General features: G+C 41.8%; 1 protein-coding gene across 3 annotated transcripts in view; it reads right to left on the bottom strand.

Moving 5' to 3' along the window:
- The window catches only part of SULF1 (sulfatase 1), a 154,487-nt gene extending 129,203 nt beyond the window's left edge, over positions 1 to 25,284 (bottom strand). The window contains exons 1-3 of one of the 3 annotated variants that reach the window (XM_014939652.1): positions 24,952 to 25,284; positions 23,537 to 23,629; positions 2,073 to 2,140 (exon numbers count right to left, since the gene is read on the bottom strand). The gene's annotated coding sequence lies outside the window, so the exon portion shown is untranslated. Of the gene's footprint in view, positions 1 to 2,072; positions 2,141 to 22,424; positions 22,534 to 23,536; positions 23,630 to 24,951 lie in introns of those variants that run through there. The other 2 variants (XM_014939654.1, XM_014939653.1) reach the window with 2 other exon arrangements.
- Positions 25,285 to 27,155: the final 1,871 nt, after the last annotated feature.

Raw genomic sequence — 27,155 nt, 5'->3', positions numbered from 1 at the left:
CTCTAGTGCCCGAGATTGTTGGGTTGGGTGTTTTGTTTTGTGTTTTTTTTGGTGTTTTTTTCTGGGGGGGAGGGGCATGCTCTAGTGCCCGAGATTGTTGGGTTGGGTGTTTTGTTTTGTGGTTTTTTTGGTGTTTCATTTTTTTGGCGGGGGGGGGAGGGGTGTGTTTATAGTTGGACTCGATGATCTCAAAGGTCCCTTCCAACCATGATGATTCTGTGATTCATAATTGTTCATTCATGTGTGTGTTTATAGTTGGACTCGATGATCTCAAAGGTCCCTTCCAACCATGAAGATTCTGTCATTCTGTGATTCATAATTGTTCATTCGTTTATATGTTTTGTTCTAAAATAAGGTAATATTAAAATCATGTATAAATTAGCTCAAATGAGTGCATTTTGTCTTTAGGCAACTGTAATGTAACTACTACATTAATCTAAGTTCCTCGCTTGTCTTCTCTCTTTGACCTTCCTTCCAAGAACCAATCAGTGCATATCAACTTTCTCCTCTTCTGACCTGGGCAGCCACTGAGATGCAGGATGTCACAGGCGACTCCAGTCAGGAGAAAGTTTCCCTGATGGAAAAAGAGCTCTGTTTCATTTATTTTCATGAACACAGGAGATATTTCGTTGGCCAGAGCAGTGGTTTCACATTCCTTTAGCCTCAAGTAGTCATAAGCTTCTGACAGAGGAGACATCACCTTCCCCTCCCATCCTGGCAGCAGGTCTCTCCAGCATGTGCCAGCACGCATGCTCCTGGGGTTGGAAGAACTAATCTGACCAAGTATTAATCCTGCCAGCCATAAGCAAACCAGCCAACTGGCAAGCCCTTCAGTTTTCAGGTGGGCCAGCTCTGTCACCTGGCTCCCTGTCTTGTCACACTGCTGCTAGTGTAGTCACAAGAAAGGAGCAGAACTGAGGGCCACCACCCCACCACCTCAGCACATACATCGTGAACACTCACTTCGACATGGCAGAACCCTGGCAGAGGCTGCCCAGAGAGGTGGTGGAGTCTCCTTCTCTTGAGACATTCAGACCCGTCGGGACACGTTCCTGTGGGACCTGCTCTGGGTGACCCTCCTCTGGCAGGGGGTTGGACTGGATGATCTCCAAAGGTCCCTCCCAACTCCATATCATATCATATCATATCATATCATTCTGTGACATGTGGACACTAAAATCATCAGACTGTTTTCCTGCCTCATCCAGCCCATCAGTCAAAAAGGCTTCTCTCTAGGTTTTCATTTTCTCCATTGTGAAGTCTTTCTCTGTCAGCCTAGCTGCTCCCTGTCTGCAGGATCTCCCTCCATCTGGCACACCACCCTTCTGGAAGGGCCAGCCAAAGCCTGGCTGCCTCCTGCTTTGCATGCTCTTGAACAGCTCTGGGGTTTGACTTTGGTTTTGGAACAAGCCTGCTTTAGTGTTTCTTAGAGCAGTTTTATAAGGGCAGTGGCAAGGAAGTCTATCTGTTCTGAGGATAAGGAACGCAGTCAGACTCTTCATTTGAGAACTGCTGAAAGGTCAAACCCAACCTTATTAGGAAAGCTCTGGTGACTTGCACAGGCACCAGCAATGGGAACAATGAACACATATGGGGAGCATTATTTCATGCACAGTTGGGTACCTGGAATGAAAAAAAAAAAAAAAAAAGAAATCCCAGAAAAAATTGGGGCATTTATAGCTTCCAGGGAATGGAGTGAGAAGAAAAAAAGCACAAAAAAACACACCAAAGAACGAACCCTCCCTTCAACAACTCCAATATGGAGATAGTGTAAATCAAGGAATCTGAAATACATACGCACCTAATATGCTGCTACAAAATTAAATATAACCTTTACTTCTCTAACAGGTCAATACAGTGGGATATACAGTGCCTGGCAGTGGACTCGTTGTCTCAGTTATTCCAAAAGTATTGTGAATTTTTAATCACCTGCTTTTAGGCAGCCAAGACTGTGAAGGTCTGGACAAGTTTAAATACAAAGCTGCCAGTATTTGGAAAATTAACAAATTACCTCATAGTTAATATTGTGTTAAAAATACATACTTGCAATATTACAGTCCTCTAAATCTTACCTTTTTCTTATGCAGGAAAGAAATATTGTCATTATTTTTCCACTCTTCCTCAGTTCAGTCTTTTTTTTCTGTAATAAATAAGTCAATAGAAAGTTATAACAATTTCTAAGCAATAAATTTAATATTTTTAAAGAAAAAAAAAATCACTTGCATTTATCTATATGTTATTTCTAGGAATATATCTATATCCCAAGACAATAAGAAAGATATTACATAAAATAATGTGGTTTTGAGCTGTCCCATAAGCCTCACTGGGACCATAGCCTCTAATTTCAGCAGGGAAGGGTTACAGCAAAGTTGCTGCTGCCATTGCCTTCTTTTATCAACAATTCTCTTTCTTCTCTAATTCTTTTCTTGAGAAGGTTATACTGATGGTGTACAGTATCTACAGAGGGCAGTAGCTCTCTAAAGCTGCTTCCACAGGTGCAAAGCAAAAATCCAGCAAGACTTATTTAGATTCCAGACAATAAATTCAGTTAAACCTGCTTCCTAATAAATCAGAACACAAACCAATGTGCCATTAGGACTTTAAGTTGGTAGTGGCCGTGAAAACCAATAGGTCCTCTGGGATTTCCACTTGAAAATTTCATCTTGAAATTAAGCCTGGAATCCAGATTGAACACTCTTAATATACAATAAAAATTCATAGGTATGAAATAATTGGAGACGTGAAAAATAATGTTATTATTGTATTACCTAATATGGGGGTTTGGCTCTATTTCTTTAAAAGACTGATCTCTCCAGCTTTTAATAATGTATTTTTTGTTGATTGGCTTCCAATTTTTTAGCAGTGCTATAATAGGTAGGATAGATAGGAGACTATTTTTTAGCAGTGCTATAATAGGTAGGATAATCAGACCGAGGGGTTTCTTTGTGATTCTCATTAGCTACCATTGAACATTTTTGCTCACCATTAATGTCATATAAATTTATGGGCAACTAATGAAGACCTGCCTTTCTCTGTGGATACACTCAACACTCTTGGGCATGTATATTGCTTGAACCAAGAAGCTAGGAATTAAAAAAAGTACTCTCACAATCAGTCACAGTCAATACAACTTCTCTGTCCCAATGGCCACATAAGCCCTCCTTTGACCACATCATAGGAGGCAGGAACATCCCTCCGAGTGCAATAACTCCTCAGTGACCAGTGCTAGGGATGGGTGAGTGCACCAGGCCCCTTCCCACAGGAGCTGGGTGAGTGCACAGCAATGTTACAGCAATTTTTTCCCCCAGTAAAATCTATGGTATAAGGAAAGGCCAAGAATTCACAACTGACACCTTTTTTCCACTTACTGTTATTAGCTAGACCAAGTTTCAAGTACTTAAGAGGGGCCTACAGAAGAGATGAGGAGGGACTCTTGATCAGGGAAGGGAGCCACAGAAAAATGGGTAACGGTGTTAAACTGAAAGAGGGGAGATTTAGATTTAGGAAGAAATTTTTTACTGTGAGGGTGGTGAGACACTGGAAGAGGTTGCCCAGGGAAGCTGTGGCTGCCCCATCCCTGGAGGGGTTCAAGGCCAGGCTGGATGGGGCTTGGAGCAACCTGGTCTGGTGGGAGGTGTCCCTGCCCATGGCAGGGGGTTGGAACAGGATGATCTTTAAGTCCCTTCCAACCCAAACTATTCTATGATTCAAGCACATGATGCAACAAAACATCAGTCATCAACCACAGTACAAGAGGATGTGAAGGTGAGATAGACAGGCAAACGCTAGAAGATGATTAATCATATTATTCTCTCCATTTTGAAAAAAATACATGAAGGTTTACTATGTTTTATTACAGTTACTTGTTGCAGCTACATGGAGGGGTGGGCTGTGATACACAAGCCAGATTTTTAGCCTCGTAACGTGAGTGCAAATCCCTCTGAAAGTGTGACTGCACATAAGTACCAAAGGATGAATTTTGGCCCTTAAATTGCTATAAAAAATGAGTATTTTTTCCTATTATTGTTGTTGTTAGGGGAAACAAATTGGGCAAAAGAACATTTGGAAGGAAAGTGTTTTCTAATGGCCAAGATTGCAATAGCAAAGAAAATAAAGTAAAAAAATTATCAACATGAAAATAAGCTAATAAAAAAACCAATGGTTAGAACAGCATTTGAAACTGAGAGAAGATGCTAAAAACAATCTTCACATCATTCCTGTTCACAATCAACAATCTGACTGTGGACAATGAAAGCATCTCCTTCTTTCATTGTGAGGGATCCATGATTTTTTTAATCTTTTCTTTGTTGCTCACCACTGCACTTAAGATGTTAGTTTCAGACAAATGAGAAGATGAAACCAAGAATCATCTAATAGAGCAAGCTGGGGTGAAACACTGGCTTTAGGAACTTCTTTACCTACACATACAAAAGAGTAAAAACATTGGATGATGAAGCAGAGTGATGACGAAATAAGCCATTGGACGATGTTGCAGAAGAACATATCCAACAGCACCAGAATCAACAGGAATCTTTCCATTTACTTAGTGGGCATTGAACTGGTCTATGACAAAGCAGAAAAATCCACATGGAGGTGACAGCTACCATTGTCAAATTTTCCAGATCCCTGTTTTCCACATTCATGAGCATATGAAAATGCAATAATTTCCCTTAGGTACACCAACGAGTTCATTATGACTTAAGAGAGGAGGTTATGTCATAATTCTATTCTGTGGGAAAAGGACCTGTTATTTTCTCTAAATGTTGCTATGTTTCAAGGAATTGCAGGAGCACTTTCAATTTTCTTCTTTCTTTCATTTTTCTTCTTCAGGTTTCTGTGCACCATTTACCACCTCAATTCTGAATACAGCCTTAGTCCAGAACCTTGCCACAACACATTTCCAACCTGTGGTACAGATGGAGACTTTAATAGCATCCCACAGTGGCAAAGGCTTACAGAGTGCTGTAAAGTAAGATTAGTATTTACTGCTCAGCCTTTGAACAGCAGGTGTCTAGATACTGCTGGATAGTGCAGTTTGGGAATTTTGAGGAGTGTAGGTGTGTGTGTGACAGTGAGAGAAATCCTCTCCATATAACACAGATAACCAATAAACCATAGGAGGGTTTACTATGTGCAGGACTTTTTCCATACCTGGGATGTATTGGTGATTAAGAGTTTTCCAAATCATTCCAGAAGTGGTAATACATGAGTGTTACCATGTCCTGTGGCTGCAACGATCTTATTTAAGTTCACAAAAGAAACACAGTCACAAAGTCTCCAAGGGAGACCTGAGGGACTGCAGGAAGTGTTGTGTGTGACTCACTCCATCGCTGAGTCAGTCCTGGATTTACGTACTCAGTTTCATGCCAGAAGGGAGGTCTTTCAGAAGAAAAGGAAAATACAAGACCCACATCTTTCTCCAGACTCGACCAAAGACATTTTCATTGCTTTCTCAGACCAACCCTGGATGAAGAATGTCCTTATGCAGCAGCTTCCCATTTCACCCAGAAACAATTTATTCCAGCGGAGAGCTCAGTGGTTTCTGTGTGCATGAAGTGCTTTAGCATTTCCAGGGTTTAAATACTCTACACACAAGGTAGGAGTGCAAGATGATTGAAGCAGTAACTCACTGAAAACAGGATGACCTGGAAAACATTTTGGTGGCTGGCTTCACAAATGCCAATAATTGGACAAGAGAATCCAATCCCAGTCATCCAATACCTTTTTGCTGGGACTCCTGTAGGAACGATTGCAGAGCATCCTCAGCAACTCCAATTTATGTGTTTGATTCTCCTCTGGCCTTGTATTTCTCATTGCCTTCAGTAGGCACCGTAAGCAGCATTTCTGAATAAGGATATATCCTAATATTTCTCAGAACTGCAGCTCCGTTATTGACACGTAAGGGAGCTCCAGAACACACAGTGCTCTCCCACTGCCTGGCACTGTTATCATGCTGTCTAGCCTTGCTCATAACAAGTTCAGAAGACAGAATAGTAAAAAGGCACTGAACACCAGCAATTTGTTACCATTACTGACTTCACCACTCATTCAGCAGTATTGCCATAACAATGGAAACAATTATTGTTTTAAAAAGCCACAATGGATCAGCCTATGCAGATCAAGAAATTCTTTGCTGTGAGGGTGGTGAGACACTGGAAGAGGTTGCCCAGAGAAGCTGTGGCTGCCCCATCCCTGGAGGGCTTCAAGGCCAGGCTGGATGGGGCTTGGAGCAACCTGGTCTGGTGGGAGGTGTCCCTGCCCAGGGCAGGGGGTTGGAACTGGATGATCTTAAGGTCCCTTCCAACCCAAACCATTCTGTGATTCTGTGGTTAAAACTGATCTCACAGGTTTCTAGATGTTCATAACTCACTGGGATTATCTCAGTAGACTAATTTCTAAAGAGCTTCTATCACTTACTGCTAAAGATTTCCTACTATAAGAAGTTCCATCATCAATATAGTGGACATGAAAAGGACAATTCAACACCAGTCATAAAATAACCCTTTCCCCTCAATTCTGGGTGAAACTGTGCAGAAGAAAACTTTGTGGTGTCACCTTTTTGAAGTGTGAAATGTGGCTTTTAACAACGATGAGCAAAACCCTTAAATTGAACAAATTTAATCTATACACATCTTTCTCTCCTGAGACAATAATCTCGGCTCATTTAATTTTTCAGCATTATTTTCGTAGATATGACTAAAAACTTACTTTAGTATTTCAGCCTCCGTTTGGAAAGATATGTTAGCCTGGTGCATGAATCTATTTTGTTATGTTGTAAAAATACAGATTTAAGTCTGTTCTCAAGCACTTAGGTAGCTAGTGACAAAACTGGACACAACTCTCACATTTGAAAATAACAAAGGGCAATTCTCCTTTCTAAATTAGAAGTAGAAAGCCAAACTGAAAATTTTACTACTAAGTTAATTGAAATAAGAATACAGTAATGTTAAAGTAGTAGCCAATACAAATATATTAAAAATAGTCTAAAATAATAGAAAATATTTAATTAAGTTCTGAAACACAGCAAACCACTTTACATTTAACTTGCAATTTTTCCTACTCTTGTTTAACTAAAGGGTTTGATTCGTTAAGTGTTCCAACACTGAATAGAAGTATAGGATTGGGGGATACTCCCATTATCCTCGTTCCAATGGAATTAATCACTGAGGAAAGTGGAAGTAAATATGACTGATTTTAGAAACACCATAAGGGTGGCAGAATCTTCTTGAAATAGACTGAACCTGATATTACTCAAAACTGACTTCTATTACAAATTGTTATAACTCAGGATGTAATATATGCCTGTGTTTCTGCTATGCAATCATGGGAGAAGAAAATAAATAATTTGCATTTTAAAGAGTATCTATCTCAGTTTAGGTGGTTGGTAGACTCTGGCAGCCACAAAATAGACTTAAAATGTTAACTGTTACTCAAAATACTTGAAGGGGGAGGTAGAGCAGGAAATTTCTTAGATGTGACTTGATGAGGGTTAATGAGCCCCCAATTATGTGTGTGCTTTCTTAGCTGATAAAATATCAGCATCTCCCTTTGCCTTACTGTTCTGGCAGGTTTGTTTTTTCAGCAGCCAAAACCAGCCTTTTGTTTAGCGAGAAACACAAACTACAGACAAGGTTGCTCCAGAAAGAAAAATAACTTAGGGGTTTAATAAAGCAGCTTTTCCTATATTTCGGCACTTAAAATAACAAAGTTACTGTGACTTGAAACCTGACTACTCCTTATCGCCTTCCAGATGTAAAGAACAATGTCACCACAATCAATGAATCAGAAAGCAAGGCGACCTTAATTTCAATATTTAAGGAGCAATTTAGGAAATTGAAACATGTGAAAGCAAGGAAGGAGGGAAGGAAGAGTACTTGCTGGAAACTTTACCTCTCTGATTTGGAGAATACACAAGTTTATTTGAAAAAGACAGAAGGAAAAGAATTATAAGTAATAAATCTTTTGTGTTATCTTGCTAATGTCATTGCTTTTTAATTTTTTTTATTCCTTTTTTTAATTTTTTTTGGAAATGTGGAACCATTCCATAAATACAACTGAGCTCTGCCTTCTGTTAAGGGCTGCAGCACCATTGAAGTTTGAACTGATTTAAGCAGCTCTGTTGTGCTTTCAATTCCCTCTACCTTCTTTTTTTTTTTCTTCCAGTGGATTGAAATGTGACCAAATAGCAGCATGACTGTGAATGGAAAAGATAATTCTCACACGACATTCTTCTCAGTGCTTTGGGGAAAATACACACACAAACACATTTGCTCATGTCTGATTCAAGATGTGAAAAAAAAAAAGAAAAGGCAAATCTATGAGAAATCTTTCTGAAATTGGAAACACACTTAAAAACTCTATGTATTTGTTTTGTTTAGACTAATTAAAACTTCTGCTTTATGTTACCACAATAGACACTAAACATTTGCAATATATTTACTGAGGTTAAAGGAATTATGGGATGAATTTGTATCTATTACACCCTTATCCTTAAGCACCACTGCTGTAGTGGGAATATAGTTTTATCAGTCAAAAAGGTGACTTGTTGGTCTACCCAGAGACATTTCGCACCCTCAGTATATTACACAATACAGAATGCTAGTCAATTTTGGGGAAAAAAAAAATTAATCTTTTGTTGAATCTTATATTACCATATTGACATAGGTAGATTGAAGATGGAGGTGAAAGAACTGGTGGATTGGCTGGGAGCTAGAGGTTGCACTGCCTCTCTCATACCTGCGTAGTTTGCTATACTAATGGAAGTCCTTATCAAGAAATGAAAAACGGGCAATTCCTGAAGTTCAAAAGAGTGAAAACTAAGTTTAAAATTCTAACAGTAGGGATACAGGGATTTCCTTCTGTTGTGGTGCCTCCCACGCACACACACACAGAACAAACATTCACTTCCCTTATTAAAACATGATGGTGAATCTAGTTCTTATTAACAAAAATTTTTTTCCATGTCCTACTCACAAAATCTAAATTAGATTAGAGTCAAGCTTCAGCTACGTTAAGCCTCCTCTTCCAAGGAACTTTTTTTTAAACATAGATTTTTTGAGTTTCTGCAGCAACATGAAGGACTGTGAAAGCTCTTGGTTAGAAAAGCTATTTTAGGTCTTAAAAAACTTGGGTCTATTTTCTTTCATTCAGCTTTTGTATTGTTCATTGTTAACTTTTCCTGAAGCATAAAAGCAAGAAAATTGGTATCAGCAGTCTTCCCTTAGTGTCACGGTATACAGTACAGCACAATATCAAAACACCAGTAAAACACAAGGTACTGTTACATTCTTTTGAAAACTTGCACTCAGTTAAATTAAGAAGTTAGTTCTTAAAGCTGTCCCATTTTTGATACCCCATCTCTGGCCCAGGTAACTCTCCTCTTACAGAGAGAGCAAAATGCAAATCTGTCCCAATGGGAAAGCTCCCCAGTGTTCCTTGTTTATAGCCAGGCATATTAATTATTAAATTAAATTGTAATTAATTGGCTACATCAGTCTACATCAACAAGCAGATCTATGGATTGGATTAGTTGAGAAGATGCTAGGGAGCACATTCAGCTTTATCTGCAATGGCACCTCAAACCTCCAGGAGACGAACAGAGCAACAGCTGGGAGGAGTGATTCTGAAATCACTCCGAAGCATCAGAGATCACAGGTCAGTACAGAATAAAGATCTGTGTTGAGGCTCCAAGCTGCAAGTGAGGACTCTAAGACTGCATTTCAGACTAATTGCCCTGATAAGCTAAGAGTAGACCTAACTAGGTGGCAAGAAGGAAACCTGTGCCTTCTCAGAGTTTCAGTGTCCAAATTGTCATGCTCAGAAAAAGACAATTCATTCTCTTGAGGAGGTTCTAGGAAGTGCTCAACCATTAGATCTCAGGAAGAAATTCTTTGCTGTGAGAGTGGGGAGAGCCTGGCCCAGGCTGCCCAGAGAAGCTGTGGCTGCCCCATCCCTGGAGGGGTTCAAGGCCAGGCTGGATGGGGCTTGGAGCAACCTGGTCTGGTGGGAGGTGTCCCTGCCCAGGGCAGGGGGTTGGAACTGAATGATCTTTAAGATCCCTTCCAACGCAAACCATTCTATGATTCTGTGGTTCATTATATGGTCAAAGCTCTTGTGGCTGCAAGAGCACTGCCAAAGAAATTAGAAACATCCTCCACATGAAAGTGGTCACACAGACCTCTGTTCTATGGGAGTACCTTCACCACACGGCTGCAAAGCTGGTGTGGGTCCAGTGTCACGTTTATTTAAGGAATGTTGAGTCAGCTTCAACAAATCTATATAAGCAAGTTTGCGCTGATTAAGAGAGTCAATAAAAGCCATTTTAGACACACTGTTAGTTTCAGGTTTGTGGTGATGACTGCTATCACATCTTGGTTACCAACAAGAAGCTACAAGATGATGGATAGTGAAGAAAGGTGGACAAAAACTGACTCAGATCATGTTTGCCAGCAGCTCAATTCATTGGAAAGGTCAAAAATAGCAGGACAGTAACCAGGTTTTAGAAAGTAAATGTTACTGAAGTTTAGGTTGAGTATTTTCAATGCTAAACCCTATAAACAACTGTCAGAAGTTTTCCCCTTTACCACAACCCTATAAAAATCCATGGAAGTTCCTTTCTCTGTATTTCCTCACACAGTGAAACTCTGACACAGATGTGGTCTCAGATGAGCTCTCACTCTCAGATGTGGTCCAAGCTTCAGGAAACACATATTCCATTCTAAATTATCAAGAATTGGCTGTATGGTGCAGGTGGTCACATCACTTGCATTAATGTATGAGTTGATCTCCTTTCTTACATGCCAAACAACCTTCTCACTAAAAAAGCGATTCAGATATTTTGCCCCAAAACACTGTGTTTCCTAGAGTACTACCAGAGGTTGGTAGAAGTAACATGTTTCTAATAAAACGCTTGGCATTGAATGAATTGAACGTTCAGTGCCATTCACAAAGTTCTGAAGCTCAGACAGCAGGGAGCTTTTTAAGAGGGCAGGTATGAGTGAACTCAGGTAGAAATCAGACAAGCTGGCTGGGAAACAGAATTACCCAGAATAATCATTAATCTGTTTTGGACTTCGTATGTTTTAAGTTTATAAATTTCAGCTCTGATGGTTAACTCCTTATCTGGCAACAAACAGAATTTTAAAATAACTTTCAAGGACAATACATGCATCAATAAGATGTGCATGTTGGACTAAAATTAGCTTGTTTTAATTAGCAGTTCTAAAGTTAGATAGACATGTAAGAACCACCACTACTGTGAACTGACAATGAAGTTACAGGAGGAGCTTCAAGCAACATGAAGATGAGGGAAGGCAGCATTGCCAGGGCCGCTGAAGAGCAGCAAGGAACTCAGAGGAAACAATATCACTGATAAGAGATGCAAAATTTTAAAGGCTGTTTCAATACTCCAGCCTGTGTGCTGCAGTTGTTTGAAATGGATCTATTTCAGGACTCAAAAAGTTCACTTAAAGTCCCCTCAAACTTCTGAAAAAGGCAATAAAAACCCATGACTGAAAATAAAGCCTAAACTAAAGACTCTTGCATGGTTTTAGTTTATACATTTTAAATAGTAGTTTTCAACACTCTGTTTAGTTGGGCTTGACAGAAACCCATAGAAATTTAAAAGGCATTCTTTGAAGAAGATAGATGTTGTGACAGACCTGGTCAAAAACAGGATGAAGACCATCCCATGTGAATATATTTTAGAGAAGTATTTGTCCTGCAGCTCCCTGTAACTGGAAGACCTATTTAAAGGTGAATTAAGAGCAACTGCATATATAAGGAACAAATTACAAGCTGGAATGGATGTCTGCTTCAATACACTGCTTTTTATAAACATCCAGTTTACTCAAGACACTGAGAACTCAGGACAAAAATCAAGAGTAAAACTTAAAGTAAAATAATGAAAACAATAACTTGATGGTAAATGTTTTAAGCAAAGTAAGCAACTGGCACGTAGGTTGAGGATGACACCAAACTTGGGGGAGAAGTGGACCTTCTTGAGACGGGGCTGCCATTCAGAGGGGCCCAGGTGGGCTGGAGAAACGGGTCATCAGAAACCTTATGGCATTCAGCATGGACAGATGTGAAGTTCTGCATCTGGGAAGGACAAATCTCTTGCAATGATACGGGCTGGGGATGGACTGGCTGAGGGATAGTGCTGCTGAGAAGGACCTGGGGTCACATTAGACAGAAGATTATAAAGGAGAAAGAGCCAACTCCATTAGGAGACAGCAGCGCATGGCAGGAGTGCAAGAGGTAATGTGCATAAACTGAAACAAGAGTCAAATGGGATATAAATAAAACAAGCTTTTTCCCTGTGACGAAGTCAAGTAGCACACCAAGTTGTGCTACAAGACATTGTGCACTCTACATCTTCTGGGGTTTTCAAGACTGAACTGGGTAAAGCCCTGATCACTTGGATCTCATCTCATAGCTGAGCCTAGTTTGAGCAGGATCCGAGACCTACCGAGATCCCTTCCAACCTGAATTTTCCAGGGATCATTCTGTGAGTATATAAGATGTTTAATATGTTTGTAAGGAGCCTGTTTGAGAGTGTATTCTCTGCACAGGAAACGGTGACTTTCCTTATTTTTGGCACGGGGATAAAGAATTTACTTGAACACCCCCATTCAGATTATTTATGGAAGAACATAGTGCTAATCATACGATTGTGGGGTTTGGGGGCAAGAAGAGGCTCGATTAAATTGAGAACTAAACCAAAAATGAAATTTGAGGTTAAAGAATGGTTGGTTCTTTCCCTGCGCTACACAGTCAACTCTCATACTGTCTTCCACATTGTGGTGTCTCCCATAACAAAGCCCCAAGGAACACAATTTGCTGTAACATAACAAAAGGAGACATCACAAACTGCAGAATTCTGTGATGGTTACTACTGGGACTGAGGACAAGAGGGAGAGGTTCAGACCCCTCTCCTCTCAAGAGTGTGATAACTGAAGAGCTCAACAACCTTTCCATTGAAAGCAGCAGTGTCCTGAGGACATAGATCCCCTCTCTCTGAAACTCTTTCACAGGTAGACAGCCAAAGTATTTTAGAGGGAACACACCAAGGATCAGGAACAGCCCCCTCACTAGCCAAGAGCATTCTGTTTCACTCTGCATATGTCTTAGTAGGCACAGAAGATGCCCAGATAGAGATGTAAAACACGACAACCTTCCTAGGTTTTTGCAGAAGCAGTATTCATAAATTGCAAATGTAGCAATTCTTTACCTTTGTTCTTAGTGCCAATAAGGAAGACATTTAGGAGGAACCCATTAACCAAACAGAGATTTGCTCCTGAGATTTGTTCATCTCTACCAAGAGGACTGGTAAAATCATCACTAGCAAAACAGAGCTGGAGACATGAGAGAGGAAGGCTTGACACTTCATCATCGTTGCCACAAGGTATTAATTTCTCTCTGAAAATCCAGTTTAACAATTTTCAGTCAGGAAAGATGAATGCCCATAGCAGGGAAAGTAAACATGAACTATGGAAAGTCTTTCTGGTTAAGCTGGGAAGGCTGCAGCCAAGATATTTCCCACTTAACCTTCATCAAGGAAAAGGTCAAAAAAGGCCAATGTGTTTAAGCAGGGCACAGGATGGAACAGAACAAAACTTCCTATGAAAAAGATTAGGTTCACATTCTTTTGGCTTTCATTAAAACTATTCCACATCACTCCACACTTTTATTTAAAGCAGTTTCCTGACAGCATTGAACACAAGATCTTGAAGTAGAAAAATTGAAAGATAAAAGTATAAATGGAAAACAGTTCATGCACTGTAGAGCAAATGGGGAAAAATATGAGGGACACATAGAAACAGCAAAAAGAAATAATACCTTTAGCCTTTGCAAATTAAATAACACATGGTGCCCAAGCTAGTCTTCCATCCTGTGTGTTTTAAGCTGAACAGTTCCCAGGACATATGTGTCTTAACCGAAGTAGAAGACTTTTGTTTTATATGAAGCTTCTAAGGAAGAAAGAATTTTCTTCCAGCACTCCAGGACTTCCAGGGTCTCCATGTATGTCATTTTCAAACTACTGAGAAAACAGGTTAGCTCCTCTTTGACACTACCACTTCCCTGTGTCCATTACAGCAACTATAGGTATTGGTACACTAAGTACACCTTTGAGCAGATGGGTATGTGGATGGATCAATGGGTATGTGCAAGAAGCACGCCGAAGTGCCACTGAGGGAGGGAGAGGAAGCATTTTCTTTCCTTCCTCCACCTGCCAAATCTGGTCTACATTCCTTCAGGAGATCTATCAGCTGTGATTCAGACTCCTACTCCATCAGTTTTAGAAGCTGCCTCTTCACTCAGACTCTTTTGTGATGCTTCTATCTATAGTGTTAGAATGGCACTTCATTGCCTACCTGAATTTTCAACCTCCATTGTTCATATTAGGTGTAGATGTTGATGACTCATGATGAAGCAGGGCAAAAAATGTCTTCAAACAATGAGAATGGCCCACTCAGAGCTTTGAGACAAGGGCTGAGACAAGGACTCAACATTTCATACCAGATGTGACTCAGCAAGGTGTCTGGAAGAGAGGGGTGAGGCACCCTTGGAGACCTGCACTGCCCTGTGTTAGGCTGTCATCCAAACTCTCTGCAATGCTTTTTCTGAAGATGAGTCATTTGACAGTAAGGTGTGAATTCGAAAAACCCCAGACCCATAAATCAACACGTTACTGAGATCAATTCCAATCTCAAAAGCCCAGCATACTCTTCTATTGCAAGCAGGGGCAAAGTGGAAGTTCTGGCAGCTATAGGTAGCTGGATACAAAGAACCCAGTGAATATTTCAAATATGTACTACATTCAACACACTGATGCTCCACATCTCTTTTCCACTGTCAGAGCTGTACACTGTCACTGGTGTCACAGTTCAGCATACAGCTGTATTAGTGCAGCAAATGTAAAATGGCTGACTGACTCTTGTTCGTTACCTGAACTGTCTCTGACTGAAGAGAAAACATTCTTGTGGCAAATTAAAAAGTAGTTCTGCGTTGGATTTTGCCCCTGAGGTGTGTGCATGTACTCCAGTAGCAGTCTCCAGCAGAGCAATGAAGCAGAGAGGTCGCAGCAGTAGCATCGCTCATCCCAACCAGAGCCACTGATGCTCATGTCAATGGCCTTGGTAACCAGTGCAGAGTATGTTGAAAGCAGCTTTATTCAAAGAGACCTTGAACCAACACCCAAAGGGAGACCAACAGAGAGTCAGCAGTGTGGTAGGTCTACTCCTGAGTATGATTGCAGGGCTTGCTCACCACATAGGAGTACATTGAAGCTCCTCAACACGCGGTTCTCTCCAATAACTCTGCAGGCTTCTGACAATGACCAAGGATTCTTACACGTCTATGAGCAATGAAAAGATGAGCAATGAAATTCATGTATAACGACAGCAAAGTAAGCGAATAACATGGGGTCTAAGGTCACTTTAAGAGTACTTGATAATATGTCTGTCTGAATACCAGCTCAAATATTTTTCAGTCCAACCTCTAATCACTGGGATTTGAACTTTTCAAAATTCAATCATACACAAAAAAAAAAAAAAAAAAAAAAAGGACCAATAAACAAAGTGCACAAGGTCTTCTCACACTGCTCATGCTGTCCAGCTGCCAAGAAGAGCCATGAATTTTCCAGGCTTACATACAAGGTAGACAGGCTTCCTCAAAATAGACAAGCCCAGGGCATGGTTGCACAATGTCACTTGCCCAAGACAGTATGGACCTCAGTTCTACCTAGTCATGACCATTTTACCTCGCTTTTCAAGACCATGCTGGCAACTATTCTCCACTTTGAAGAATTCACAGGATTTGGTAGGATTCTTTTTTATGTTTAAGGTACCCAAGACCAAAACAAGTACCTGTAGAACAGACCTATTTCTTGACATATAGTTATATTGCATGTCAAACCTTTCACAAGTTGCTGAGATGCAACAGAAAAACAGATTTGTGGAGAAGAAGAGTTTGCAGAGCAGTTTAGTGAAAGGGAAAATTGGATGAGAGCTTCATAAAATAGAATATACCTTAAAAAGGGATGTACCTGTTTTGACACATCATTGTGGCTGCTCATCCTTCTATGTTGAAATATTTGCTGGTTTTTTTGAGAAACCTGGAGATCCCTGACCATGCATCCCTCAAAGTCTCTTCATTTTGCCCTTCCTCACTTCAGAGGACCCATGCTTTAGAGGAATTCTCCATACCAAGCAGAAGTAAACCAAGAAACTAAGTCAGCAGCCTTTTGTGCTTCGGAGTTGGAGAGCAGTAGAGCACAGGAAGCCTTCCTCTGTGAGCCTATACACCAGCCATGGATTGAAATTTCCAGTGAGATAAGAAATGTCAACCCTCTACTGATATTGAGATAAAAGAAACTACTGGAATGTCTTGCAGATAAACTTGGGTTAAGTTCAGAACCTTTTTATTGGTCAAACTATGGTAATGGTCTCCCTAAATCCTACGCAATGGTGGCCAAGCAGATAGTGTTACAGTCTCAGTTCATAAATTGGCTCTAGATGTAAAATAAATCACAACAAGGTAAATTCACAAGTGCCTTACTAGGGATACATTCAGGAACTCAGATATTACAGCTATCCTCTTCAATAAAATAGTGGAGAGTGACACCAGGGCAATATTTGCTAAAAATTACTACAAAGGTTGGCTTAATGCAAATTTCTTTATTGCTAACAAGTTACCAAAACTCAAATATTGTTCTAAAATTGATTATTGTTAGCTTTTTTTGCAGTCCTTGGAAAAAGTTATAGTTAAAAAGGCATCCTGTACTGATTATTTACAGCTTGTTCAGTTTGTTATTGCACTACTGTTCTCCAATTTGTGGCTGGCATGCCCTGAGGCAGCTAAGTCAGTGGAAGATAATCCTCAAAGGATTTAGCATAGCTAAATCCAGAAACTTGGGTACTGAATCGTTTACAATTCTGCCTTTCTTCTGTTCTTCATCCACCATCATACCCCCGTAAGATCATCCATTATTCCTCACTACACCTTCAGTGCTTGCAGGCACCAACATCATCTCTGATCCTCCCAAGCTTTGTCTGCCCCACAGCCCTTCAAGACACTCCTTCAAGTAGCAACAGTGGGTGATTTTTAAAACATTTTCCTGTAACTTTTACAACATAAGGGGAAAAAAAAAAAAAAAAGACCAGGAATTTTTCTTGTCCGCATAACCCAGCACTGAAACAGATGACACTTTGGATGAGTACAGTGTTGCCTTTCTACAGTCAGTAACTCAATTATATTTACTACAGAATGGGTATCCTAGGCTCTTCAAGTGAATCACAGCTCCTGCTTCATACTTTCTTCTGTGGTAAGTATCAGAGACACCTTAAAGAGCTGTGTAGAATTGCATCACAGCCATTCAAATACAGACAGTGCTTACCCATGACATTGCTCACCTGTGAGCCCACCAAGAAACTCAAGATGCTATCAAGTGCCTCTAGCTTAAGCTCCTTAGCAATCCTTGTAAAGCAAGCGGGTAAGCTCCATCCCTACACATGCAACTGAAAGAGGCAAGTGCCTCTGAAAGACTTTAGGAAGGACATAGACCTGTTGTAACAGCTCCAGAGGGCCATGAGAACACTCAGAGGGCTGGAGCATCTCTTCTATGAGGACAGGCTGAAAGAGTCAGAGGTGTTCAGCAGGGAGAAGAGAAGGCTCCAGGGAGACCTTATAATGGCCTTCCAGTACCTGAAGGGGGCTACAGGAGAGATGGGGAAGGACTCTTGATCAGTGAGTGGAGCCATAGGACAAGGGGGAATGGTCTTAAACTGAAAGAGGGGAGATTGAAATGAGATCTCAGGAAGAAATTCTTTGCTGTGAGGGTGGTGAGACACTAGAACAGATTGCCCAGAGAAGCTGTGGCTGCCCCATCCCTGGAGGGGTTCAAGGCCAGGCTGGATGGGGCTTGGAGCAATCTGGTCTGGTGGGAGGTGTCCCTGCCCAGGGCAGGGGGTTGGAACTCAATGATCTTTAAGGTCCCTTCCAACCCAAACCATTCTATGATTCTAAGGTTTCTAAGAAGAAATCCTGCCTGCGTAACTTCAGCGTGTGGATGCCTTCAGAGAGACTCTTTTTTATTGATTAGAGAGAGAGCATGCCTTTAGGTGTCTGCTGTATAAGTATTTAAGACTCAGGGCCACCTCAAGTGCTTTGGCTGTGAAGACTAGATCCCACCCTCAGAATCTTATTCACCTTTTAAGAGCAACAGCTCAGCAGCCACCCATGTTTCTTTCCTCTTTTCTATCTGCACTTATTAGTTTCTCTCCAAAATCTACTTGTTGGCTTAAAAAAAACATAGAAACACTATGCAAGGCCTTTCCATGTTCTGAATGACACTGCAACAACCCTCTCCATAAAAACAGATATTTTTAATTAGAAATGAGCATAATTAGCATTCTGCTCATGGCAAGACTGGCACAGTTAGTTGCATGTGTCTGTTATCACCCCTTCTCCTGTAGACACACACAGTGCTCTGGTTGGCAGGGTGAGGTGTCACCAGGTATCTAAGTGATCTTACGGCTCATATCCCTCTAAAAGGGTGGTCAAGTTTTCCCTCCCTTACCTCAAGCCACCAGCTCCATGTGGACCTTCTGTCTGTTTGCTGAGCTGAACCAGCTCACTAGGTGGGCAGCCAACACAGCTTCCCACTGCTCTGATGGAGCTCCTTCAGCGTGCCAGGAGATGAGCCAAGAGCCAAGCCTGGCACAAAGGAGGAGATGGGAGCACACTGCTGGAGGCAGAGGATGGGAGGATCAGGGATGGGTTTCTCCAGGGCAGCAAGTTATTCCACTGGCTGAGCAGAGTTACGAAGCCTCACCCTGCATTGCAATAAAACCTCTTTAACGATATGAGAGTTATCAGACAAATGATCAGAAATTTTTGGGGGGGGAGCTGATTACAGTAAACCTCAGTGGGGAAAAAAAAAATAATAATGTGGGTTTTTTCTCTAATTGCCAGGCATAACATACACAAACCCACCTTGTTCACAAAGTCTGCACTCATTTACATACTGAGATTTGGGATTTCCGTTAGCTTTCTTCATGTTTCTGGAGCTGCATGTAAGTTGGCTTCCTCAGCAACCAGGAGGATTAGGTTTAAAAAAAAAAAATAAATAATATAGAAAGGAGAGATCTGAACTTCTCACGTTATATCTTGCCTCTAACACTTGAAGCTTTACAAAGGAGGCTAAATATCATGAGAGTAGTGATAAGTCAGGAGAGTTGGCAGCTCTGCAGAGGTTTATGGGCTTGCTAACACATTTTTCTGTTTTTAAGTGAAAACAGACTAAACCGTGCACATGCTAGAATAATGAATATCTTGGCACATTGCAATTACAATACTGGAACAGACCACTGTTCTGCTTTTATGGATGCTTTTGAGAAAAAACAATCCCTATGTTCAGCTCCCTGTTACATTTATTCTCCAGAATTCCAGTGCCAAAGGCTTCCCCATCTTCTCTGTGGGCTTTCCAAGCAGAATTCACCTCCTGTGAAGCACCACAAAAATACAGCTGCCATGGAGCAGCTCCTCTTCCTGGTGAGATGGGTTAGTCACATCATAGAGAAATGGCAACATGCGATGCCATAATTAAACTCAGACAACTTCAGGAGAGAATCTTTTTTAACAAAACAAAACCAGAATAAAATTATTGACTTTCAGTGTGTTGCTTCCATTTAGAAATGCCATGAAATATTTTGGAGATGATAATCCAGCACTGATCTACAAAACAGCCTGGATTTCCATAGCACACCATACCACACCTAGAAATCCTCCAGAATATAATGGTGCTACTGTCACACACTTGCCTGTGATAAAATTGGTGAAAAGGAGTATGTTTTTTGTTTGGAGCACCAGCAATATTATCAATGTTGTAGGGAATGATGAAAACTGCAATACAGAATTATAGTCAATTGCAGGTTAATTTTTGCTATAAAATAAATCAAAGCAAAATTTTAAGAAAGTAATGATAAAATCTTGGGTGAAAAGGTCAACTATTACAAAAATGTTTCATCAGTGATGGCTAAGGCTGGGAAGGCTCAGAGCTCCAGGATTAATAGAGCACACACAGTAACAAAGGTTTACCAAACCTTTCGAGCAAGTTCTGAAAGTGGGAATTAAAGTTCTGGGAAATCACTGATACCATATCTGCTGCGTGCAATGCATAAACCAGAAGATGAAAGAAGTAGTAGTTTTCTCAGAAAATAAAAGCCTCAAGACTCCAAAAATTAAAAGGGAATTACTCTCACTAGGTAAAAATAACTTCTGAGCATGAACAAGCAAAACAAAAGCAAAGATCTTGCGGGGCCTCTCAAAAGGAGTCTACTGATGTAACTAAAATACGCTAAAATAATTCATCTAAAATAAATTGCTTTGACAATTCGTATGTTCCTGTGTTGCATTCTGAGGTGACACTGGTGAAGGTCCTGGGTCTTTCCACTGCCAAGAGCCCTACGCAAGCACACAAGAGCGTTGAACGTCCCCTACTTGCTAAGAATGACACCAGAGTTCCTGTGCTCTGATCATATGGAAATGGTGAATTGGTGTTGGAATGAGACAAGTGAAAGATGGGAAAAAGAAGAGGGAGGTGGGGTGAAATATAATGTTGCTGGTCCAGCTGGGAAGGCAGTGATGATGAAGGATTCATTAAAGGGAGAAGCAGGCTGACTTGCTGCCCCTGCTGGGGCACAGCAAAGGGGAGGGATGGTGTCACCTCCCACCCCCTTCTCCCGTTGTTTTCCACGCGTGTTGCTGTGCAGGGACAAGATCTACAGGTGATGGCAGGGCAGGGACAGTCACAATTCAATGGGTTATTCACCAAGTCCATACAGCTCCCCCTACTCAATCTGCAGCCCCCTTGCAGCAGCTCTACCTCACAGGGGTGTTAGGAAAAACCAGTGTGAGAAGGACAACTACTGGGTGACACGTGTGTCACGTCGTGCTCTTGTGAGCTGTGCCATTCAGTGCCTTCTAATTTAATATCCCCCAAATCTGCTAAGATAAACAGTTAAAATTTAAACGGGCATCCTGCAAACAGGCTCCTGATGGCATTATCAGCGCCGTGGCTGGGATTACAATGAGGGTGGTAACGGTGGAAGTTTTTTTTGAGGAGAGATCTAGTATCAACAGCAGGAGTGGCCACTAATTGGATTCTTTCTGTGTCAGCGCGGAGTTGTCACGGGACCCCCGCTCTCTGCGGAGCGCTGCAGCTCTCAAGGCACTCAGAAAGGAGCTCTCTCAATTGTTATCGCATCAGTCTGCCTCCCCACTCAAACACACATCCCCCCCCGAGCCCTTTCTAAAGCTGAGGAAATCATGGAACCCATGACTCTCCACAACATCTCCAACAAGTGTCCAGCCTCCCCTGGGGAAGAATGAGGTCCTGCCACCACACAAAGCTCAAACTCCTGGTCCTACACGAGCAAACGTACAACACTGAGTGCAGCAGGTAAGTTAAAGCAAGCTAGCTAATAAACTGCAAACTGGCCAAGTAGCCTGCAATAAAGTGATTGAGCCAGAGCAGAATTTGCAAATCTTTCGAAATATTTTTTTTTTTCCATAGCTGTCTAACTTCCACCGAGTGCGGGTTTTATAATGGTTTCCACATTTGGAAACGCTGTCCCCACCATCACAACATTTTTAATAAACTGTTTTTATCAGTTCCTGACTGGAATGAGAGCCGTTACAATAATTTTCACACTGATACTTGCCATGTCTAAGGTACTTCTGGATTCCTACATGCATTTTTTTCCCCTAATGACCTCTCATTGAGCCTACCTTTTGAAGATGTATTTACATGCCATTTGGAAATACACCAAGAGTTTCTTTTTTTTTTTTTCCAATGTGAAATTACACCAATCATAATTAATTTTTTTTTTTCCTGTGAAACAGACACAAAAATCAATGAAAGGCCAAGGAGATGTGCCAAGCAGCAGAAATTGAAGTTGCATATTATGATGGAACAAGCTCACCCACCTCGATTATAAAGTGCTAAGAAGAGGAAGCCCCTGACGAGCAATAAACTGACACATAATTAAGACAATTCAGGGCAGAACACACTCTGGCTGAAAAACATTTTCCTTGGGCTCTGCCTCCCTGCTTGGAGCAGCGAGGAGAAAAAAAATAATTAAAAAATAATTAAAAAAAAAGGTGACACTTTGAAAACAACTGTACGAAGGCAATCAGTATCCCACCTAGTCTTCACTTGCTGGGGGGAAAAGAAACCCACCAGCTTTTGTGCAGTGCTGACTCCCTCCCATCACACACACAGTTGATAGTACAGACATGCCTGGTATGTTCAGCATTCCATATCAAGCAAAGATGAATTAGCCGCAACAAAAAATGTGTTGCAGCTTTCACGCAGCAGTTTATGGATCTTTTTTGTGCCTCTGGATTTTTTTTTTTTTTACCTTGAGCAGATCACGGATCTGCTGGGGTTGTGCTGGTCTCAGATCTTTTCCTCGGATTATTTTTATCTCACTGTGAGGAACATCTTTGTGGGTTCTGAACACTTTTACAGCTGCTAGGATGCTAATGGGAACTTCATGTGTGTACCCAGTACAAGTGCTCTCAGGGAAAAAAAAAAAGCCAATGTCAAAGGAAGGTATGTAGAAGTCACCATAAATATGTCTTTGAATGTTTACCATCTGGAACAGTAGATTACATTTTGACAAGAAGCTGGACTGCCCCGTGGGCATTGTCTTTTAAACAGCCCCATCATTATAAAGGAAGGAAAAACATGATTTGCTGTTCCTAGTTTCTCAGCGAGATTTTCTGGCAGTGCTAGAGAAACTCGTTTTCTTTTTTTTGTTTGTTTTTTTTTAGTAAAACAATAACAAGTTGGGTAGCACTTTCTTGAGAAATATGTTTTCTTATAGATCATCTGGTCTGCGATCTGACGATACCCACGGAGAGGGATGCGTTTCAGGCAAACCACAGCACTGCACCTTAGCTTTGCTGGAAGACTAAAACCTCTGTGCACCAAAGCTGCCTTATTGGGCTTCTCACAAGACACACTGGGAAGACTGAAGAGGAGAAATCCAATATACAAGGCTTTAACCGAGTCATAGTGAGGGTTTTCTTTGGTTTTGTTATTCATTTTTAAGCTTGTAAAAGTTTCCGTCACTTTTTACAGTGAGAAAGGGTGAACTGAGAGAAAAAAAAAATCAAATTTGTTCACATACATCCTGGTCTGGTCATGCAGTCATATTAGGCATTTAGGTAATTCTGTTTCAAATTGCTGAGGACACATTCTTACTGAAGAGTGTGTTTGAAAATACAAGCTGAGAACAACCTGTAAAGGAGCCAAATAAACATGCTCAAAACCCCAAAGTTAACAACAAAAAAAAGTTGGTTTGAGGCAAAAGTATATGTGCAACCTGAAACATGGTTTTATGGGCAACGTTACACAGTTGAATGCCAAAATCACAAAGCACCAGCTAGAAATCCCCTTGCTCAGCCCACTACACAGATCTTATTTCAGAAAGACATTATATGCAGTATTATTTATGGAATATCTCACCTGTAAACGGTGAGGACAGTGCTAGATTTCTTTCACAAGTAGGAGGCCAATAATTCATAAGCACCACAGGTATGTGAGAGTTAGTGTGAAGATCTGTTAGAGTGTGAAAGAAACAAATCATTTTGTTACTCTGCACAGGAAGACAGTATATATATATACACACAGTAAATCTTGTATTAAAAAAAAGAAAAAGGAAGATAACCCATCCTCTAGTTTCTCCATCTAGATCATTTAAGGTAAAACAATGAGAACACCTTAATTCTCTGATAAGGCAACATACTGTAATTAGTGATAACATTTCTGACTACTTAGTTCATTTGCTGTGCTTTCCCTGCTCCAGACGTCAATGAACTTAATAGTGGAATTAAATGGAAATGATAGCAGAGTACTTCCATAACTAGTTCCTAATTACATTTCTGCCCTTCTTCCTTCCTAAACATAAATTTTTTTTTCGCTTACTTTTAATTAACACTTCAGATCGCCCGTTTAGAACCTATAAATACAGCGAGACTTTAATGATCCATTATAGTGATGCTACTTAGTTCTCAATGACTTGTAAAACTTTCACAAACAGATCTGCAAATGAATTACATCCATCTGCTCGGCTGCAGCTGCAGGAGCAGCGTTACATTGCACCCCTCCACTTTCCCGTTTGGGTTTGTTTTTTTGTTTTTTTCCTTTCTCTTAACTTTAAGCCCATGTATAAACCAAACCATCTCCATACCGAGCCATCAGAAGCCCAGCCAGGTCCTTCTAAAGGAGTCTTCAAACTTTATAGGCACCTTAGAGGCACTTTTCAGCCTCTTTGCCTCCCAGCTGAGCCCCGGACAGGCTGCAGCATCCTCCTCCAAATCTCGGCAATACTCTGCCGTGATTCCTTCTCCCCCTTTCCCCCCCCCAAACCTCTACTTTCCACCACTCTACCGAGACAGGGAGGCGTTTTGTACCCGCAGCCGCGGCGACAAACGCTCCGCTCCGGGGCTACCCCTCTCCCGGTGCCCCCGGAGATGCGGGGCACAACACGTGTGTGCGGGAGAGGAGAGCGGAGCCTGCGGGAGATGGGGTGGGAGGAGGAGGAGAAGAGGAGGCACCCGCCGTGTTAAGATACACCGCTGCGAGAAGAGATTTTTTTTCCCCCCTCTTTTTTTTTTTTTTTTAATTTTTTCCCTAATCTACAGCTTCAGATGCGTGACCTGGGCTGCGGGAGGAGCGGTGCCTGGCTGAAAGACAGCCCCGCATCAGCCCGGGCTCGCTGTTATCTGTCAGCCCGACAATAGCAGCATTGATAAGGCAGCAGCAACTGGCTTTGACAAGTGTGCTGTGCTAGCATTCCTCTGAAAACCCTGAAGGAAAAACCAGAAAAAAAAAAAAAAAAGAGAGAGAGAGAGAAAAGCAGGAGGTGCCTTTTACTTTACCTGAACCAAGTGTGGGGTTTTATTTTTTTTTTTCCCCCTCCGAGCTGCTGGAAACGATTCCTCCCTCTCTCTCTTCTCCCCCAGAGCTAGGTAGTTCTTCTTTTGCTTGCGAGCTCGCACTTGGGGAAGACCACACAGCTCCAGCAAGGCTGCCTCTCTCTCCCCTAATCCCCACTCGAGTGTGATGACACACACTAACCCCAACCATCTGTTGAAACACGTCCTCAAGCACTCGGCACAGTGGTGTGTCAAGACGGGCTGCCCAATCCAATCGCTGGGGCTGGGTGGCTCTTAAGGAGCTGGAGGCAGAGACAAGGGCAGAAACTATAGGGCTGAGAACTCTTTAAGCAAAGTAACCTGAGATTTTGAGAAAGGGCTGCTATTGAGGGAGAAAAAAAAAAAAAAAAAAAAAAGAGCAGAAGGGGGAGGTACTAGGGGGAAGGTAGAGGGAGTGGATTAGTCTGGTGGCCAGTTGTGTTACTTCTCACAACTCCTTGGATTCCCAAGGGACCGCTGGGACCCCCTTGCCGTGGGATGCACAGAAGCACAAGAGCAACACTAAAAAAAAAATAATCTTTTTTTTTTTTTTTTTTATGGCGGGTCTATTGAGGGCAATCTCCTCCGAGAGACGCTCTTCTAAAAAAAGAGATAAAAAGATGCGGTTGCGGGGGGGGGATCCTGATAAAGCGCTAATGCGGGAGTCGTTTGCACCGCGATGTGACATTTGCATCCCGAAATCTCAACTCCTTTACCGTGCCGTGATTGACCCCGGGGCTCTTCCCGGAGGGAAAACCGGGGGGATGGGGGGGCGGGTAGAAAAATGGACAACCCAAAGGGCAAATATTTCTACTTCTGCACAGATATCTGTAAGTCCTTCCCTGCTGTAAATGCCCGAGCTCCGCGCCCGCGGTGCTGTGACAGCTCCGGCCGCAGCGCCGCGCACCGGCTCCGCAAGCGGGTCCCCGCACTCCCCCCCCCGCTCCCTTATCCCGAGGAAATGATGCCACCAGCCTGTTGCTTCCTCAGCCAAAAGACGGGGCTGGGGGCTCTGGGCAACTCCTAGAACCATCTAGGTTGGAAGGGACCTTCAAGATCATCTAGTCCAACCATCAACCTCCCCCCCAAAAAAACCCCTAAACCATGTCCCCCAGCACCATGTCGACCCGTCTTCTGAACACCTTCAGGGATGGTGCCTCAACCACTTCCCTGGGCAAGTTCTGGGCCACTTCCTCGGCAGCTCTGGACCGTGTCCAGCCTGTACCTCAGTTTCCCTCGCCCACAAAGACAGTGTTATCCCACCTTCCTCCTTTCCATGTCCTCTGGGGACACTGCCAGGAAAAAGCTCGCTAATTTACAGAAGATGTCCGGGAAGGATAGATAAGGAACACAGAAAAGCTGCTAAGTGCCAAAGAAACAGTTCTCTCCTTTTCACCCCTCCCTGAAATAGGATAGCCTGGAAGAGAGACTTAAAATCTCCAGGGTTTTCACCTCATTACCAAGTGCCTGACTTGACACTTGCATTAAATCTACATTTCGCATTATGACAGATGTTGTGTTTTCTTTGAACTGAAAGGGGGGGAACTTCGTTTTGGCGTTAGAAGTTGCTCTGAAAGTGTTAACATCCAACTTGAGGAAAGGTTTGCAGTTGTGAAAAGGCGCACTTCTCCCCAGCTCTATGAAAGCCATATGAGAGTCCTGAAATGTTGATTTGGCTTGCTTGTTCTTTAATACCTTACACGAGGCTATTTCTGATTCACTAGTGAATTAAGTGAATACTTAATAAAAACTGAGATTAAAGAGCTGGGGTTTGCACCCAGTGAGCTGTTATCAGACCTGACCCGGAGAAGAAAGGAAAAAGAAGAAACTGCAGTCACAACTGTATTTGCTCGAATTCTTCCCAAAAGTGATTATATGGTGTCTGTTTCAGTTTATTAAACTGAAACTGCTTTCACATATGCCGGGTGTTCACTAAAACACTACTCCCTAATCTGCTAATTCCAGATAAAGAAAGAGCTAAACAATATTTTCAGCAATAATATGTGGTGAAGTAGGGATGCAACTACTGTCCCTGGGGTATCGTAAGATCCTTAACATTGCCAATTATGTCTTCAGGGCAAGGGTTTGGCTTGATTTTGTTTTATTCCAGCAGAGTGTGGTCTGTAAACAGGCTGGATAACCTTACACACTCGGAAAGCCCTGGAGAC

This window comes from Calidris pugnax, unplaced genomic scaffold (genome assembly GCF_001431845.1).
Source record: "Calidris pugnax isolate Ruff unplaced genomic scaffold, ASM143184v1 scaffold5, whole genome shotgun sequence".
Classification (NCBI taxonomy): domain Eukaryota; kingdom Metazoa; phylum Chordata; class Aves; order Charadriiformes; family Scolopacidae; genus Calidris; species Calidris pugnax.
Note: the sequence above shows the minus strand (reverse complement) of the source record. Positions and strands in the feature narration are given on the sequence as shown.